At 34.4% G+C, this 19,086-nt stretch overlaps 1 protein-coding gene across 1 annotated transcript in view; it reads left to right on the top strand.

Annotated features, from left to right (window-relative positions):
- Gbe1 (1,4-alpha-glucan branching enzyme 1) overlaps nucleotides 1-19,086 on the top strand; it is a 248,144-nt gene that overhangs the window by 143,891 nt on the left and 85,167 nt on the right. The window lies entirely within an intron of this gene.

Below are 19,086 nucleotides of genomic sequence, written 5' to 3'. Positions count from 1 at the left end.
CAGGCTCCAAAGCTACAGAAAAACCCTGCCTCGAAAAACCAAAAGAAAAAAAATCAATCCAAATTCCCACTTCCTCCCTCCTCCCACTTCCCTCCCACACCCTCCACATACCTTCCTCCCCACCCCCTTCCAATCTTAAGATAGAGCAAGACACCGTGGCCTGTGTCTATTCTGTTTTCAGCGTAAGTTGATATAGCAGAAGGCTTTGGCACCAATGTGTTTATTATAACAAGAAAGCTTGATTGAGCATTCTCCTAGCATTGATGTGTATACAGATGCAGTTTCAAGGAAACATTGAGTCATGTTCATAAAGGTTCGGATCATATGAAGAACATAGTTTCTATGGACTGAGCACTTTGAATATGTGTGATCTATTGCCGAGCCATCAATAAGGATCAGTTACTAGTTGTGTATCTTATAGTGTAACAATGCATTCTTCTAACTCCAGCATTATTAATTGGTTTACTAAGATAAGAAACAACTCCAGAAAAATAGACAAATGAAAATTTTCTAATCCTTGCATGAGAGGACAAAATGATAAATGTGATTTGTTTTATTCGTGTTTTATCATGTTGATACAATTTTTGGATCTTTAAAAAGGTATTTTATATATTTCAGAGGTATTGTATAACATAATAGGTAAGGTGTTTCCGAATGTATAGCAAAATTCCACAAAAAACAAAATTAAAGCAAAAAAAGAGTAATATTTCTGTTGTTCTCAAAAGTTACATACTGTGTGCATAACCAAATGACAGCTCTTTCATTTCTACATGTGTGAATTAAGGTGTAGTTAATGTGATCTTCTCCTTCTTCGTCCAGTGAGCAGTCAGACTGGAATATGTACAGTAATGGAATGTCTGAGTTGTGAGAGAGAAGGAATTAAACCAAAAGCCAAGGTGAAATGTAGTGGGAGTAAAAGGGATTAGTTTAGCTTGTGAAAGGAAGAGACAGTTTTCTGTGATATTCAAAGTGTATTCCACTATGACTTGCATAAATATTAACACATTGAAATATCTTCCTCACTAGTATGATTTGTAATTCACTAGTGGATTTGTAAGGGTTTTCTGAGGTCAAGCAGTTCTTCGTTTCTCTAAGTGAAGAGATTACATCTATAGCATGCCTTTTCATGGGGTTGACACAATTACTGTAAAACATGTTACAACATTATGATTAAGTAGTTCAATATGTAAGTTATTATTAAGGCTGAAAACTTACTACATATTAAAATGCTTTCTCATAAAATAGATACTAGAGTTATTTAATTAGGAAAGACTGACAATGTCTTTTCATAATGGAGAGATTAAGACATTCTCAGATGGAAGGAAAGTAAAAGGATTTGCAGTCTGTACTCTTGTCTCAAAAAAAAATCCAAAATGTGGTTAAATTTTGTTCTTGAATAGAGTAAAATAAAGGAGATGGTAGATAAGCAGGAAAGGAAGTGGAAGTAGGGAGTATATAAGTATGAGAGTTGTCCTTGTCTTTACGTTTTAGGTTAATATCATTCTACTGACATCACAGAGTTACTAAAGGACACTAAAAATGATTCTACAGGAATAAATTTGCTAGCTTAGATTAAGCAGGTATTTTTTTTTAAAGAAAAGGCTGCCTACTATTTAATATAAAATAATTTGCATATGCTACAACTACTACAAAAGTATAATTTTAGAGCACCTAAAATAAGAAATTTGTCTATATATATTTTAATGAATAATTTCATTAATTTCACAAAATACTTTAAAAAATTGTCACTAATTAGATAAAACTTATTCCAGATATCAAGTATAAAAAGGATGAACACTTTCCTTTAATTTCATGAAGCAAATATTTCATGAAGCCCTTAATCAGAATCAGATAAGTAAAGTACTAAAGGGAAAACTGCAGAGGAATACATATGAGTAGAGACCTAAAGTTCTGAAGCAGTCTCTAGACGGTACAGTTCATGAATACCCAAATGGAATTGTACACTCTAGCCAAGTGAGTTTTATCCAGAGTTGTGAGACACATTCAATGTAAAAATAAATCAAATCTGACAAAACAACCTAAAATTGCCACAGTTTATTGAAGAAATAATCATGTTGATAGATGTAGAAAAGGACTTTTTGGTTATGTTCAGTGCCTATTTATCATAACGGCTCATTCAATACCTATAAAAGGGAAACACCCAAAGATGACAACCAATTTCTCCTCAGCTAAGTGTGTGGTGTGCATCTATACTAGATAATATGGCAATCATCAGTTTTTAAAATTAATGTGTACTAATAATGGCTGTGGACTAAATGCTTCCTACTAACAGAGAACAGGGCATACATGCCTATCGCTGTCTTTCTTACTAAGCGCAGTGATGGAGTGCAGCGAGGAAAATACTGCAAAGGGGAAATAAAAGACATACATATCAGAAACAAAAAGTGAAACTGCTTGTGAATAATGTCACAGAAGTTGATGGAATAGAATAGAAAACTCAGAAGTACAAATGCTAAAATATGCCTTCCTCATCTGGCTGCACTACAATGGTGCATCAGTGGCAGAGTGATGAATGTTTCACAAAAGATGCTGCAGCACAAAAGATGCTGCAGCAGTTGAGTATTACAGACAAAAAAGCCTCCACTAAAATTTTACATTTTTTATACATGTTAACTCAGCAGAAGGCAGGAATTGACTTTTTAAAATGCAAAACTGAAAAAATAAAACTAGAAAAAAGTCTTCAGGTCTAGAGCCCCCAGTCTATAATAAATTAATTTATTGGAATTTATCAAATTATAAGGACTTACTAACTTCTGGTAAAAATGAATAAGCTCCAAACTTAGGCAAACTGTATACAAATCACCTTCACGAATAAGTATGTCTATCATATATACTAAAACTTTAGAGTTCTGTAAACTTAACAAAACCTCAGTTTGTTTATAACCTTGCTCATAATATAGAATATATAGGAGAACAATAAATAGATGAAACTATTTGATATTATCCAAGAAATATATTCAGGGCCATAGTGAACTATCAGCATGTAACTATCACAATGGATAAAACAATAGTGACCATGTATGCTGGCTGTGATTAGGAAGGGCGGACCCTGAAGATGTAATTGGGACCATAATGTTTATCAAGGAAGTAATTTTATTTCATTTCAAAGAGGGTTTTTTTTTGGTGGGGGGGCAGGTTCAATATCTGACTTAACAGTATTTAAATGACCAGAATTATATGGTGCTAGGAGGTTAGTATTTTGGTTTTTGAATTCTTGCCAGTTCAAATTGATCTAGTGTTTGTTGTTCAGATTAAACAAGTGTATCTCATTAAGACAAGTGATGTTTGCTTTCCTAGTCATCATGCAAGTCATTTTTTCGGTTCTCAAAATTCTGTTTTCATTGATTCAGTTTTTCAGTTTCCTTCATATGTCTTGATTGTGTTAAATCAGGTTTCTTACAAGATTTTTACATATTTTAGTATTTGCTAACTCTGCATCAAAAAGCATTTGTTACTAATGCCTTAGTTCCATGTCTTTTTGCCACCCTCAGCAGATACTTGCTTCATGCAAGTTCTTTCTATGAGATGCTCTATCAGTCTAAGTGTTGTCTCATCCTAGAAAATTCAGATTTAAGACTTTGAAAGGCCCCCAAAGGCATGGTTAAGTCTAGCTTTCTCTTCATAATCTATACTTTACCATGAATATTTTCAGTAACTGAAACTTATCTCATAAGTTAGACCTTTCCGATATTTGGTCAAATCTGTTCATGGTAAAGTTCAGTTTTCCATTGAATATCTGTCAGCATGTTGCCTGTGGAAGTTTGTAACAGAGAGCTAATTACCTCCATTATTGTATGTTTTTCAGAATTATTTTCTGGGGAGTATGTTATTTTCCGAGGATTTTCATTTTCCCTCAATTGTGTTTTTTTTCTTGTTGCATTACATATTTATAATTTTCTATTGATAAAAAATTTTGAACTTGTCTATCTTCCTTTTCAGTATCAGATTTTGAACTATGTGCAATATACAGGTGAATTCTCATTTTCATATGGTATTAGAGTGAGGAATTATTTAGTCAGTGCCCAGTATAGAAATCTGTCATCATACTGGGAATTGTTATTTTATACTTTGAGTACATGTGCATTATAGCTCTTGCAATGTGCTTACATTTGTTGGTAGTCTGTCTTCTTTCCACAGCATGTACAATTGGATGGAAGAAGCAGCGATATATTGTAATTATCATTGAGAATGATGTAAAGTGTAATTTTACTTTTTCAAAGGCCAGTATATGCTTAGAAATTGTTAAATCGATCATTCAATTTAAGTTGGATTCCTAGAGACAGTCACTAGATTTCTTGCCTCACTCTGTGAAGGAGTTTCTTAATAGAGAAGGGAAACACACCATTTTTATTTTTTTTAAGGAGCTAAATTGTGGACTTGCCAGTGCTCCTGATTCAGTGATTCTGAGCTATAATACTAAACTTGAAAGCAGCCAGATCACCTCTCACATGCCTTAGATCACAGTGGTAGCAACTGAAGAGGATCTTTTCATATACAGCTCCTGTTATAACACGCTGTGGAGCTTCAGAGACCTAGTACTTTTTGTTTTCAGACATTATTTTGATGTGACAGTATTTCTGAGGTCCCTGGGCCACAACCACATATTTGTGTCTCAAAAGCCACATTAGAAAAATATATAAAACCTTGTTTATCAAAATCATTTTCTTGCCTTAATAAGATCACAAAACTTCAAAGAATTATCTTTCCTTGTGAAGTTTTTATGAATTATGAAAAACAAATGTAGGCCTTTTATATATAAATATTACTTTTTCACAAGAATGTATTTGTCTTTAAATAGATATTCTTCTCTTTAATCTTTAAAAAAGATAAACTATGGTTTATTTTTTTAGCTATTACCAAATCTAGCAAGTCCTGCAAAACAAGAGGTATTGAAAGGATTCGTTGATTAGCATACTAAATGAAAGGTCACAGTGTTATATGCTTGGATGGTGATGGGGGAAGAACAAGCTGCGTGGCCAGAGTTGCTGCTGTGGGGTGAAACTGTTATTGCTCCAGGTAAAAAGAAGGTACATCTTAAATCAATAGGTCTGAAATGTGGCACATGACATTATAGTCACTGAAAAACCCCAGGCAAGTGTGGGAGAAGTTTATACTTCACATTACTAATTTTTTGTGTAGGCATTATTTCCTGAATATTTCTACTTTTGTGCCTGTTTCCATATCTTCTCACATTCGTATCATTAACAACATTTTAATGCCCCGTTTCTCTCACTTTCTTCTCATTGATTCCTTATGGAATTGGCTGTGAATGAATCGGAATCACATTTTTATGTTAGTGACAAGTGAGAGTGCCAAATATGATGTATTTGTGGCTCTACTGTGAATAATTTCTATGTTCCCAGCCTATAATAGTTAGGATAATGCATCCCAATAGTTTAATTCTTCCTATGATGGTTTAACCACTCTAGGCCCGTTTGTCCACAATGGATGTATTATAAAGATAATTTATCAATGAAAAGCAAACATTCCAGAGATGGCTCTGTGAGAGGTAACGTTGGGAGATTGCTGTAAGGTTCAGGAGTCTCCTGTGGTATAGAGAGCTCAATTTTCTTCACGAAATTTCAAGAGCAAAAAAAAGAAACAATTAGTACATAAATTTTAAAAATTAAGACTCCAGGAACATGCAGGTTATAATCTTCTGTAAATTTCTGTCTGAGGCTACGCAAAGTTTCTAAGTGTGAGTCAGATAGAAGTGGGCCATTGTCTCAACATTCCATTGTCCATCCAGTGATTTAGGGTAGACAGAATCTCTTGTTTACCTAAAATCTCTTGTTCTAGCTTTTTTGGCTATAATTTAACAATGTGACTCTTTTAAAGTCATCCAGGACACATCAACACATAATATTCCATCTTGGTATATGATAGCTTCATACTTAAAAATACTTGGAAATTAACAAGATAGGTCCTCTGATTCTTCACGAGATAGAGCTTCCAATTGAGTGTTGTTCACTCTGCCCTAGAAACAAAGAATTGTATTTAGTTTAAGAGGAGGGAGCTGGAAAATTTTGTAAAATTACCTCACTAAAAATAACTTACAAGGTAAATGTTGAGAAAAGCACTTGCCACACAAATAGAAGAAACCTATGTTTGGATCCTAGAAACCATATAGAACCATCTAGGGAATTAGGGTACCAATCTGCAGTCTTATCCCTAGTGGAGGTGACAAGGACATGTGGTTCCAGGGTGCTTATGGTCAGTCAGCCAGCCTAATTACATCATCTTTAGGTTCAGTGTGAAAACCTGTCTCAAAGAAGTAAAAGTATAGGAAGACACCCATGCCAAATTCTGGTCTCTACATGCATATGCACACAGGTGCATTGCACCACACACACACACACACACACACACACACACACACACACACGAATAAGGCCGAAGGTAGCACACATGAAATTGAACCCCAACCTCCAGACATATTTGCATGCACTCATGAAATGACTTTCAGTTTCCTTTGTCTCTGTTTATTGTATAGGCTGCCTGGCAGCTGCCACTCTTTTCAACCCTCCCTCATGAATATGGAGAGCTTGCTACTGTGGATCTTCATTTCATTGTGAAGACTTTTGTTTCATGCAGAATTGAAATGTGTGTAATTTTCTTCTGTTTTCGTTTTTCAAATTAATTTTCCTGCCCAATTAGAGGTGGAGGCAAAGCTTGTGTTCCTCTACTTCCTGCCGTAGTGTAGTGAGCAAATGATCTATAACTTCATGATACATTCTGGACCCTCCGTCAATGGCAGTTTCCATTTCTTTCTTCATCCCAGAATCCCATCTTCAGTGAAGAGGAGAGTCCCATTAACATGTTAAGACATAGTGTCATTGTGACAGTTATTTCTTGGTGTCAATTTGGAGTTCATGGTGTGGAAGAGTTTGAAGTGTTCACAATGAGAGGTCATCATGTCAGTGAAAGATAGCAAATGTTAAAAAAACTAATCGCTGACCTTTGGTGAAGCTTGCAGCAGATACTGAAAATGTACTCTGGGAGAACTTGTCTGAAGGAAAGAATGACAATGGTTTTTAAATAAACAGTTCTCTATTTAAAAACCCGCTTATTGATTTATTTTATGTTTGTGAATGGGAGAGCCAGTCAGGTGCCATTTTACAGATGTGTGGAGATCAGAGGACCATTTGTAGGGGTGAGGTTTGTTTTCCTCGGTGAGGGTTGCATTTGAACTCAGGTTCAAACACTTTGCTGCATCTTTCTTGACCTACTGAGCCATCTCACTGCCCTCAAAAATTGGCTTTCTTACATGCCTGATTTAATCAGATAATAACATTTAAATTTCATGTTCTTAAACAAAGTATCCCTTACTATGAGTTTTAAGTTAAAAAAAAAAAAAAAAAAAACAACACTGGAGGAGTTTATTCTGTAACACCTTTTTTACCTTGGGCAAACATGCCTAGCCCTAAGCAGTGCTTATGGGACCAGAGGCCAAATGGTTTACACAGTGTTCTCAGTTCCTGGAAACAGTGTTTTCTTATAAGAATTTAAAGACTGGACCAGAAATCCCCTTGGATGCTTGTATGTGTAGGGGCATGCTGATATCTAGCAATCACTGTGGAATTTGCTGAATTTTTAGGGATAAGAATTAACTTGGTAAAAGTAGCAGATTTTGGTCTAAGGGGATTGAAGAGACAATAAAAAATTAATTAGATGGATATGATTTTTAAGCTGAGCATACATTGTGAAAAACCAGCTTCTATGAACAAGCTTTCTTTCCTCAAGTAAGCTAAAAATTACAATACTTGCTTAAATAATTAAGTTAAAATATGAAAATGAAGGAAAAGTGAATAAAATAGTAGTATGCATTACAATAGTGTTTAAATGCCATCGTACACAGAGGCAAAATAACATTTCTCCACATTTGGATAACAATAGATCATAATGATCTAAATACAAAAGGGAAAAACAAGCAAAACAAAACTCGGCTTTTTTCATTTTGAATAAAAGATGAAGGAACTATGAATTTCAAATATGTCTTCAATGTATGAACAGCTTTTATGTTCTTCTTTTTCTTTTCTTTGTGTTTTTACATGCATATGTGTGCATGCACGTGTATGTATTTGTGTTCGTGCACATAGTTCTCCAAGCTAAAACCCATTGACCCAGAAAGGACAGTGTTGCATAGAATTTTATAATGGAAATAGAAGAGATGTGATTTCTTGTTCTCTGTCTCTGGTCATTTCTTCATTTTGCAGGTATTTCCTATATTGTCTAGGTAACAGGTACTCTGCTGTCTCTGGGGATTAAACAGCCATGAGCAAAATCTAAAGTCTCTGATGGTAGCAGAGATGTATTACTTGAAAGAAGATCTATAATAAATCAGTTTTGAAAACTGGTTGAGTAATGACACATGATTGCTCTATAGAAGGGAACGGGTTGCTAAACAGAAAATAGCCAATGCATCTCATGAGTGATGAATTATAAGCAAGAGCTTCTAGTTAATAATAAATAGGTGCACATAGATATGAGTAGCAAGAAATATGATTGACATTAGAGTGGGACTCTGTCATAAATACAGAGATTTCTAGCCAAAGTAATAGCTGGATAAATATCTGTAGGTGAGAGGAGCTCAGTTATGCTTCAGACACTGAAAGCAGAAAACTGGGCTAGTGCTTAGTGGGTAAGATAATGTCCAAGTATGGAAACCAGATCAGCAGGGACCCTGTTATAAGCCTGTTAATTGGAGTTTATTGCAAGGGATATGTGACTTTCTTTATTGCGACAAGTATGCTCTACTAAAGCAAGTCATGGACCAGGTGTAGACCATTATTCTCAACCTGGACATACACTGCACATTTGCAAAGAGCCAGGGCATAGATGATATGCTGTTTTGATGATCTATCCCTCTTATTTCCAGGCATCTGAATATGTGGTCCACAGCTGATGATATTGTTTGAGTGGGTTTAGGAGGTGTGGTCTGTCTAGGGAAATATGCCACTAGTGGTGAGCTTTGATGTTTCAAAACTGTGAAGTTTTTCCAGTGTGTTCTTTCTGTTTCCTGTTTGCTCCTTCAAATGTCCTAGACACCCATGATGGTGGTTACTGTCATGCTTTCATACTGTGACAGAAATGGATTTTTACCATTTGGATTCATAAATCCAAAATGAACAATCTATTCTCTAACATTCTCTAGGTTATCATGGTCATGATAGTAGAAAAATACCTGATACAAATGACGATGTGTAATACCCTGTGTGTAACTTTGGTATATATATATTATAATATATATGTATGTATATATATTTCACAGACAACCATATATATATATATATATATCATACATACACATAAACACACACAGACACACACACACACACACACACACACACACACACACATTTCCTATGTCATGGAGCTCTAAGAAACTAAGTCCTTAAAGAAAGTGGATTTCTGAAGTTTTATTCTGCATTTTACCCAGGATACTGAAGAAAGTAACCTTCTTTTGTTAGGACTGTTTCTAGTACCGTAATGTTTATAATGTATTGATTTATTTATTACGAATAGTTCATTTTTATTCCAGAATATGTCTGTGCATGTTTTACTATAAAATCTCTTCTTTCTGGCTAGATTTGAATTTTTCATCTGCTGTCTTGTATGATAATAGATTTGAGTTTAAATTCTGATTTCATCATTATCTAGATATGTTGCCATGTGAAAACTAAATATTGGTACTGGTATAATTCATAAACTGGTATTGTCTGGAGAGCAAATTATATGGCCTCTGGGCCAAGACTGGCTGTTGCTTGTTTTTATAAATAATTTTATTTTGAAATTCAGCAATACTTGGTACTTTACATGTTGACTGTGACCTCCTTTACTTGACAACAACAGAACTAAGTCTTTGTATCATAAGTCAAGACCTCCAATGGCCCACAATGCCTAGGATGTTTATTTACTGCCTCTACAAGAGAAGTTTACTGACCCTTGTCATGATTTGTGTTTCTGAGAGTTGCTGTGGGAATTACATAATTAATCATGCAAAACACTCATTACAAACTGTAGCATTTAGTAAGCATTTATTATATATCACTGTTTTAATTTTACATAACCAGATAAAATTAACTTTAAAAAAGTACACCTTGATTCCTTATATTTTCACATTTTCATGGAATAGAGAACCCCACCTTCATGGCTTTATTTTTAAATGTAGTTTTTGTTTGGTTGATACTTATCCATCCCCACATTAATGTAATTCCAGGATGCTGGAAGTTCTGTTTTCCCCATGTTTCTGTCCTTGATAAATAAATCATATGTATATAAAAGTTCTTCATTATATTTGATCAGTGTGGATGATTTGTTCAATTAATCATTGCAGAACTCTTTGAAATTCTAGGCTGCAATGTGCAAATGCAAAATTTATAAATGAAACAAACAAAAAGAAGCTGAAGATTCCTCAAGGATACAGATGTCTCATGGCTCCTTTCTTTTGTTGTCCTCACTGGAGACTGATGCAACATTTGGGGAAATGTTCAATATTTAATCATAAGCCTTCTTATCCCAATGTAGGCTCTACAAGCAGGTCAACGTGAACTTTTACTGGGCCCAGACATACTACTCTGTTTTTTTTTAATGTATATTTGTCTGAATGCCCATGTGTGTTTAAACTTCTAATAAAAAATGAATACATTAATGAGAAAATAAGATTAGCAAAGAATATAGTGATTTTGCTAGTGGTAAATATGTTGTTAAAGATTCCTAAAGAGGAATTATAGAAAAGAAGATAAATTTTTACTCAATTTTCTAACTAATTTCTTACTCATTTTTCTTCATGATGTTACTAGTCTAAATTCTACATCAGTTAACCAGAGACACGTTCATAGCTTTCCCCATATGGACTATTATTCATGTTTGATATTTCTCAGGAGCCAAGGAGTTTTGTTGTATTTAATTTCCTTTTTCCTATGTATGTGTCTGTAAAATAATATTAGCTTGTATTTTTTTAACGTACTGTTTCTGAGACAAGGTTCTGTTTTCAAAAAGCTTTTATTCAGCATCTATGTTTAAATCATTTTTATGTGCATTGATTTATAAGTACATAGTTAATTAATTTATGGCAGAACAGTTGGGTTTAATTTAATATAAAAGTGGAACAAATGTTTCTCCTCACAAGGCATTTGTGTGTGAGGGATCTGGGACTCATTAACTCAATGTTGCCTGGCAGAGGCATGATGCACAGAACTGTGGAAATACTTTATGTTGGGTATTCAAGGATGGTTATAGTTCTAATAGGAGAAACATGGAAGATGATACTAATATTAGGCTTTTATATGATAATATTTTTGTTCTAAATTCTATGAATGTACATAAATTCAAATTATTTAGTCCATATTCTGAAACTCAAATATCCTGATCTTGAGTTGTCCACTCAGTTTCAGTTTAGCTTCATGAGAATTTTTAAAATTATAGAGAAACCAAACTCCATACCTTCCTGCAAAAATCATTACTCTCAGGTTTAGGAAGATTATTTGTTAATTAAACTTTATTAAAATTTGCTAGAATTAAGCTTTTACTCTTAATTCAGCAATATTTGTGTATTAGGACTATATGGATTATTTTCATTAAGGACAATAAGTCATAACTTTTTCATGAAATGCATCAAGGTAGGGTACCAGATATCTTTATTTTTACAACTCTGTATATATGCTTTTGTAACACACACACACACACACACACACACACACACACACACACACACTCATGGATTCAAACATAAAAAAGAATATATCAAGAAAGAAAAGAGAAAACTGCCGTGTTCAGTGAGTATTTCGGAGAATATCCGCTGGAGAGAGAGAGCTTATGTCTTATGGACACATGCTATTTTCATCCATGTATCTGTTAAGCCATCTTTTGAAATGGTACTGCTTAAATATAAGTTAATAATCATTATATATTTAATTATGATTAAATAAGACAATGAAAAATTACCAAGTTGAGAAATTTCTAAAAGGTAAAATTATAATTGCTCATTTAAAGCTACTCTTATTAGAAGTAAATTGGAATGTAAAAGCTAAAATCTATTTGATTAGTAAGTTTTTCCCAACATTTAACTTCAAAGTAAGCTCATAAAAGCTAATTATTAGGTAAAACATATTTGTCTTGCTGCATATGCAATCACAGTACTGTCATTATTTTTTTATATGAAGTACTAGTCATCCTCATTTTATAACTAAGGTGAGGGTTTTAGTCATGCTTGGAAAACATATGTTTGCCTGTTGCCTTTATGTGGCTACCTAATGTACATTAATTCATGCCAAGAAGAACAATGTTTTGTTAGGATGACTTCTGTGAAGTTCCACAGATTATTTCAGCTGTGTCTGATGAAACATTAGGACCTTAATAAAACATAGAAGCTTAGTTTGACTTGCTTGGCAGAAGATGGTGACAAAGTTTTTCCAAGAAGTTAATGTGTGTGTGTGTGTGTGTGTGTGTGTGTGTGTGTGTGTGTGTGTGTGGTGTGTGTGTGTGTGTGTGAAGTTATGTGTGAGTGTGTTTATAGGTATGAGCTCATGTGTATACATGCATGCAAAGGCCATGGGGTAATGCGAGATATTTTTTCTGTGTCTTTCTCAATTGCCCACAGACAGGACAGGCCTGCCTGTTGGTATGTGCCTGAAAAGGTGAGTGAAGATTGAGGAAAGAAATAGGCAGAAGAATACAATCAGGAGGGCTTTTAGTGACTACTGCAACAGCCTCGAATTTATTTTTTATAGCTCTTATATACCCAAAGCAAAAGGGAAAGGCAAAAGACTTCCCTACAACGATAAAAAGAACAAACTTGGGTAATTACCTCCTTAAGACTTAAAACAGCTAGTAACCACATCCTTGGTTAAACATTTTTTGCGGGGGGCAGTTTTGAGTTTGGGTTTCTCTGGAACTAGCACTTGTAGGCCAGGTTGGCCTCGAACTCACAGAGATCCTCCTCCCTCTGCCCCCCTTATGCTGGGATTAAAGACATGCACCACCACCACCTTGCCAAAATCTTATTTGGTCTTGTCAAACTTGAACTCGCTAACCTTGAGTCAAGATGGAAATGAAATAGAGTCACTGTGTCCCCCAACCCACTTCCTTGTTTTTGAGGCAGGTTCTCTCACTGAACCTGGGGATTGCCTACTCAGCTAGACTGTTCAGTAAGCCCCAGGGACCCTTCTGCCTCTACCTTTTCAGCGCTCATGTTTTACCTGTGTGCCTTTGTGCCTGGCTCTCTACATGGGTACTCGGTATCTGAACTTAGGACCTCATGCCTGCTCAGCGAGCTCTTTACCACCTAAGCTGTCCACCTAGTCACTCTACAAATCTGTTTTAGAGACAAAGAGGTGTTGAAAATTACCTTAGTAAGCAAACTTTGTTAGGAATACAAATGCCAGGAATCAGTGTTAACACATGTTTTTAAAAATACACTAATTACTTTGTAACTCTGGGCATTTATTAACAGAATGCATAGTCTGTTGATTCACAATGCATCCTTCTATCAGGCCACTAACTTTTACTTATCCTGCCCATGTCACTCCATTGCAACTTTTACTATAAGTTCATACGTGCATACAACATGTACGTGTATATGCAAACATACTTACACACTTAAGGTGAAGAACTTTCACAGCAGCACTCTCCTAAAAGTTTGCTTTTATAAATCTTCCTTTGGCAGATAGTAATACATGCTAAATTATAGAAGAGTAGGACTTGGAAAATTTTGAGTAATTTTAGGATAGGTTTAAATGGAAACATTTAGGACACAAGCTTAACACTATGTTATTCTATATTGTTTATTTATTTGTTAAAGTATCTGCCTTCCTTGTGTGGTGACACACATGATTAAGTCAAGCATTAGGGAGATAGAGACAGGCAGATCTCTGTGAACTCAAGTTTAGACTTGTCTACTTAGCAAGTTTCAGGTCAGCCAGGCATGAATAGTGGAAACCTGTCTTGACAACCTTCAGATCACTTAAGTAAAAACAATTTTGATGCAATGTATTATAAGCTATGTATAACCTAGGTATAATAAGAAAGGTTTTTTTTTTACAATAATTAATTTGAATTATCGATGTTCATTCATACCAGGTACTATGGTAGCTTATATCATATAAAAATGCACAGATAATAAATTGAAGATAGAAATATTCACTGATCATGTAGTATAACTGCTTATTTTTGAAAGTGTATAATATACAGTTTTAGAATTGCATATATATTAAGACGTTATAATCAACTCATGCTTTTCTCTTATTTGGCTGAATTTATAGTTTAAAACATAAGCAAAAATACATCAATGTATTCACTTAATTAAAAAAAGTGGTATGATTTAGATACTTACTAACAGGAAGTTGAGAGAGGTTGGAGGGTGAGTGTTGGATCTGATAGACATTATATGGGAGGACATTCGATAAATATTACTAATGCTGTTTGCATATATGAAATTCCAAAATAATAATATATGTCTACAAAAAAAGAGAAATGATCTCATGAAAACTTCTTTCCTCAAACCTTCATGATTGCCTCAGTTGAAATAGAAATGTGAATATCAAGGATTTAGCTTCATGCATTTATGATTTATTCTTTAATAGCCGTTCAAACACATGGCCTGAAGAACAGCTAAGAGGAATGTGCTACTTCTTTTGGTATTTTTGTGATTCAGCCACTGTTTATATTTATTAGTATATAACATTAGCACGTTTAGTAACATCTGTTGACCCAAGTTGCTTATTTTGAAAATTTTAGACATTATTCTGGACCACAAATAAATAGAACATTAGGCAAATAGATTTGAATTACAAAATGTGATTTCATTAAATAAATGTCATTATATCTGATTACACTTGCTTGCCAAGAAAATTTGGCTGTGTTTTATTTCATTACAAAGTTTATTGGCAGACTGAGAGACTATCAACAATTTTGAGTTTGCAGATATTTTGGAAAAATCTTAATATTGGAATTATCTGTGCATGACAAGAATTTCCTTAATAAATCTCATTACTTGATTAGAAACTGACTATTTCAATCATTTAAACCAATTATGATCCTGATTATTTTGATTGCTAAGGACTCTTAAATGTATATATCATTGTCTATGTATTCAGTTGACATATAAGACACCTATGATTTAGACATTTTAGTAGCTATGTTACTGTGTGTTTTTTTTAGATTTTTAAGATAAATATTTTTAAAATGGTAGAACCATGTTTATGCTTCATTTAAGTGAAATTGTGATGTGTTACTCAAATGAGTGAAGGTATTCTTTGTTCCTAATTCATGTGCAAATAGTTCTCTGTTTTTGGCTGCTTCTGTAGCATTTTCATGGTGGTCACGGAGGTACTTTTGGCATCACAGTCTAAATGTTACCACCTAGATCTCTCAATGGATCAGACATTAGGTTTCACCACCATGGCTTATTAGGGAAGTGTCAAATGCCTAATATCAAGAGAATAATCTGAAAATGAATGACTGACTTTATATGTTGGAGTACTCCAAAACCATACTGCCCTGATAAATCCTGCTTTATATTTTTATGGGATTCACCTGACTTATGTGCTTTCTGATGACATTTTGAGGTAGAAAAAAAAATCAATTGAATTTTTTGTCATACAATTTTCCATTCTTTTATTCTTTGACTCAAGGTAGCCATTTAGTTGAGAAGATTAAATTCATATTAACGAATTCACATTAGTGGCCAGAGATCCATTATGTGACATTTCTCATTTGGTCAGAGTTTGGGTTACATCATGACTCCCCTTCTTCTCTCTTATAGAAAGATGAAAAACTAAAACAAGACAAGCAAACAAATAAAAACAAAAAACTCACAGAATTTCTAGTAACTAAATTAAAAATTGCTAGCATATGGTATTAGTAATCTTTTGGAAATTTTTATTTTGAGACATTCCATACTCACTTATGTTTGTTTTAGTGGCACACTAAAAATCCAGATCTTCGATTCTGCAGACTGGTCCATTCATGTATAACATTAATGTTTTCACTGTCCATGTGAATGCAGGAGAATTTAGTTAAGGACATAATGCTTCACCTAGATTTCTAAACATCCTTTGTTTGATCTTGAAGTATGCATAGCTTTAAAAAGAAAATGTTGTTTAAAGTATGCTTGTTTTTTAACCCCGGAATAGTAACACTAATTATTTTGTAATTACTTAATCAAAGGTTGTTTCTGGTCTTGTAGAGGGAAAAAATACATAATACATAACTAGGACAGTTGTCTGGAAAAATACCTGCTGGCAAGCCTCGCCTTGGATTGGTACTTGTGAATTTAAGAAGCATTTTACTACTTCTCGGAACAGTAACAGTCTCTTGCTGTGAATACATTGTGCAATGTGGTTATGTTGAAACACTGCTTTTGTTGTGAGTCTAGATTGTGATATGTGCTGTGGTAACTGGTCCCTTGCCACAACCTGCATAGATTTGGTATTGACTTGACTCGGGTGATTCCTTGTGAATCATTCCCCTGCTGACTGCATTTTATACATTTATGTATAAATATCATAGTTAGTCATAAGTGTACCTATTTCCCAAACCTTCTATTGAAGTTCCTCAGTGACTCTTAGCTTTGCAGTTGGCCTTGAGAACCACCGAATCAATTCTCTTGTATTTTGAGTTCAGTTAACTGAGATAATATATTTATGTAATAAGCAAATACATTGTCTGCATCAAATCGAATGGTTACATATTAAAGCCAAACATAAAGAAAGCTACATCTTCATCCTGGTAACACTCCATGATCTGACTTTTTTTTTTAACATTGAGTTCTACATTTTGTACATACAAATACATATGCTTCTGTACTTGTTCCTTAGACAACTTTTTTTCTCTGATTCTCTGTCTAGGTGGTTCTCTAATTCTCCGATTAACTGACATACATGGTAAATGCATTTCAAATTAATTTCACCAGGATGTTGGCTTTAAACTAAATCTCAGTCTTACAATTTTACTAATAAAGACTCAGGAGTCACATGCTGGGGCGAAAATCTGCAAGCGCTGAGAGGCCTTGGAGGAACCAACTGACCTTACTCCTTGCCAGTGTCTCAGAAAGAGATATCCTCTTCTGCCATCCCAAACCAAAAAGACTGGCAAATTCCAAGTCCCTCCTTACTGCTTCCTGTTTATTTTATTTCCATTTTCTTGACTCCCTTTTACTCCCTGTGGCTACTTCCTGTCAAATAGTTCCTGGCTCTTCTTCTTGACCCAAGTTTGATTTATTTAATTAATGCAATCACAGTACAATTAAATATGCCACAACACCAGGCCACTGAATTTGCAGTCAACTACATTGTCTGCATGCATCATACACAATCATTGGATCACAGTAATGGAACATTATAAGTTTGTACTTTTTTTTTCATGTCTGACTGTGGTTGCTCTTCTTTTTCCTTTGTAACAATAACCAGCTATTTATAAATTGTTAGCCATATAAAGCTAATTAACTGTTCCTTATGGATCTAGTATTAATAATTAATAATCTAGTCTTAATCTAGGATTAAAAATATAATCTAGTTGAGCGTGTTTAAAAGAAGTGTAATAATATTTTTATTTGTTTGTCTATCTCTCTGTGCGTTCATTAGTGTGATGATTGCACATATGTATGTCCTTATGTTTAGAGGGATGAAGTACACCTCAGGTGTTTCTCCTCAGATGCATTTCAGCTCTTTTTTTTGACAGGATATGTTACTGTCCTGTGGTTCTTGATTTAGAGAGAAGTTGGCTGACTGTTGAGACTTAGGGATCTCTTATTATTGCTTCTCATTTTTTAGTCCATTCTAGTTTTGCTCTACATCTAAAATAGTTCTAAACTAAAGTTTACTAAGTTAAAGAAAGCATAAAAATGTATATCAAGAAGTCACTATACAACTATATAAAATAATTTTATTACTGTACAATTGTAACATGTCTCTGTGTTGAGTTCTAATTTTAAAGTATGAATGTCTGTCTTAAATGATGGTTAAGGGGCTGGAGAGATGGTTTAAGCAATAATGTATTTGCTGAGTAAGCATGTGGGCCTGTGTTCAACCCTAGCACTCAGGTAAAGATTGATAAAGTCTGTCTGCCCTCCCATTGCAAGGTAGGTATAGTTAGGAATCCCTGGGGCTTGCTGGCTAGGTTGTAACTTCCATGTTCAGTGTGATATTCTCTATGTCTTAGTTACTTTTCAGTTGTTGTGACAAAATGCCATGGCCAAAGCAGCTTATAAAAGTAAGCGTTTAAATTGGGCTCAAGTTCTAGAGTGCTATGGTCCATGACCAACAGGGGAGGGAGCTTGACAGCAGGCAGGCAAGCATCACACATCGTTATCACAAGCAGGTGGCAGACAGAGTTAACTGGGTTAGATGTGGGTTTAGAAATCACAAACCCTGCTCCAATGACACAGCTTCCCTAGAAGGCCACTCATCCTAGTCCTTCCCAAACATTTAGACCATCTCAGACCATGCATTCAAATAAATGATCCTATGGAGACCATTCTCATTCAAACTACTACTACACGGTCTCAAAAAAAGAATTCTACTTAATATTCATATCTGACACGCACTTTGTTTCACACACTCCAAGCTTGCACATGTTTACATACTTACACAATAAATGAACATGTATTAATAAAATACAACTGAAATACACCTTTTAAGTATTTTGCTAAGCATCTTGAACTTCCAGGATTTCTTTTTGGTTTCATTGCTTATGTTTCTGAGTTTTTCCTTCCATTTATTTTTCAAGCATTCACTAAGTTTTAAAGTTCAAGGTAGCTTATTTCAGTAGATATTAGCAATAGCATTCATCTTCCCTCAGAGGTAAAAGTTATACTTCTCAAGTTGATGATGATGACTTAATCTCTGCTTATGTCAGATTGTTCTTTAATATGAAGGAGGTTTAAAAATACATATATTTGAGCTGTGTTAAGAACTTGTATACACTATTACAGCTTTGTCATTAAGCTAAATGAGGTATTAAGGTCTTAAAACTACAGTTGTAATAAGATAGAGAATTCAACCATAGCTGTGCATCTGAAGAAAATACTAATTGACATTGCCCTCTTTTCAATTGTCCGAAATAGAT

The sequence above is a fragment of the Arvicola amphibius genome, chromosome 10, assembly GCF_903992535.2.
Source record: "Arvicola amphibius chromosome 10, mArvAmp1.2, whole genome shotgun sequence".
NCBI lineage: Eukaryota > Metazoa > Chordata > Mammalia > Rodentia > Cricetidae > Arvicola > Arvicola amphibius.
This window is presented reverse-complemented; position numbering and strand designations above follow the sequence as displayed.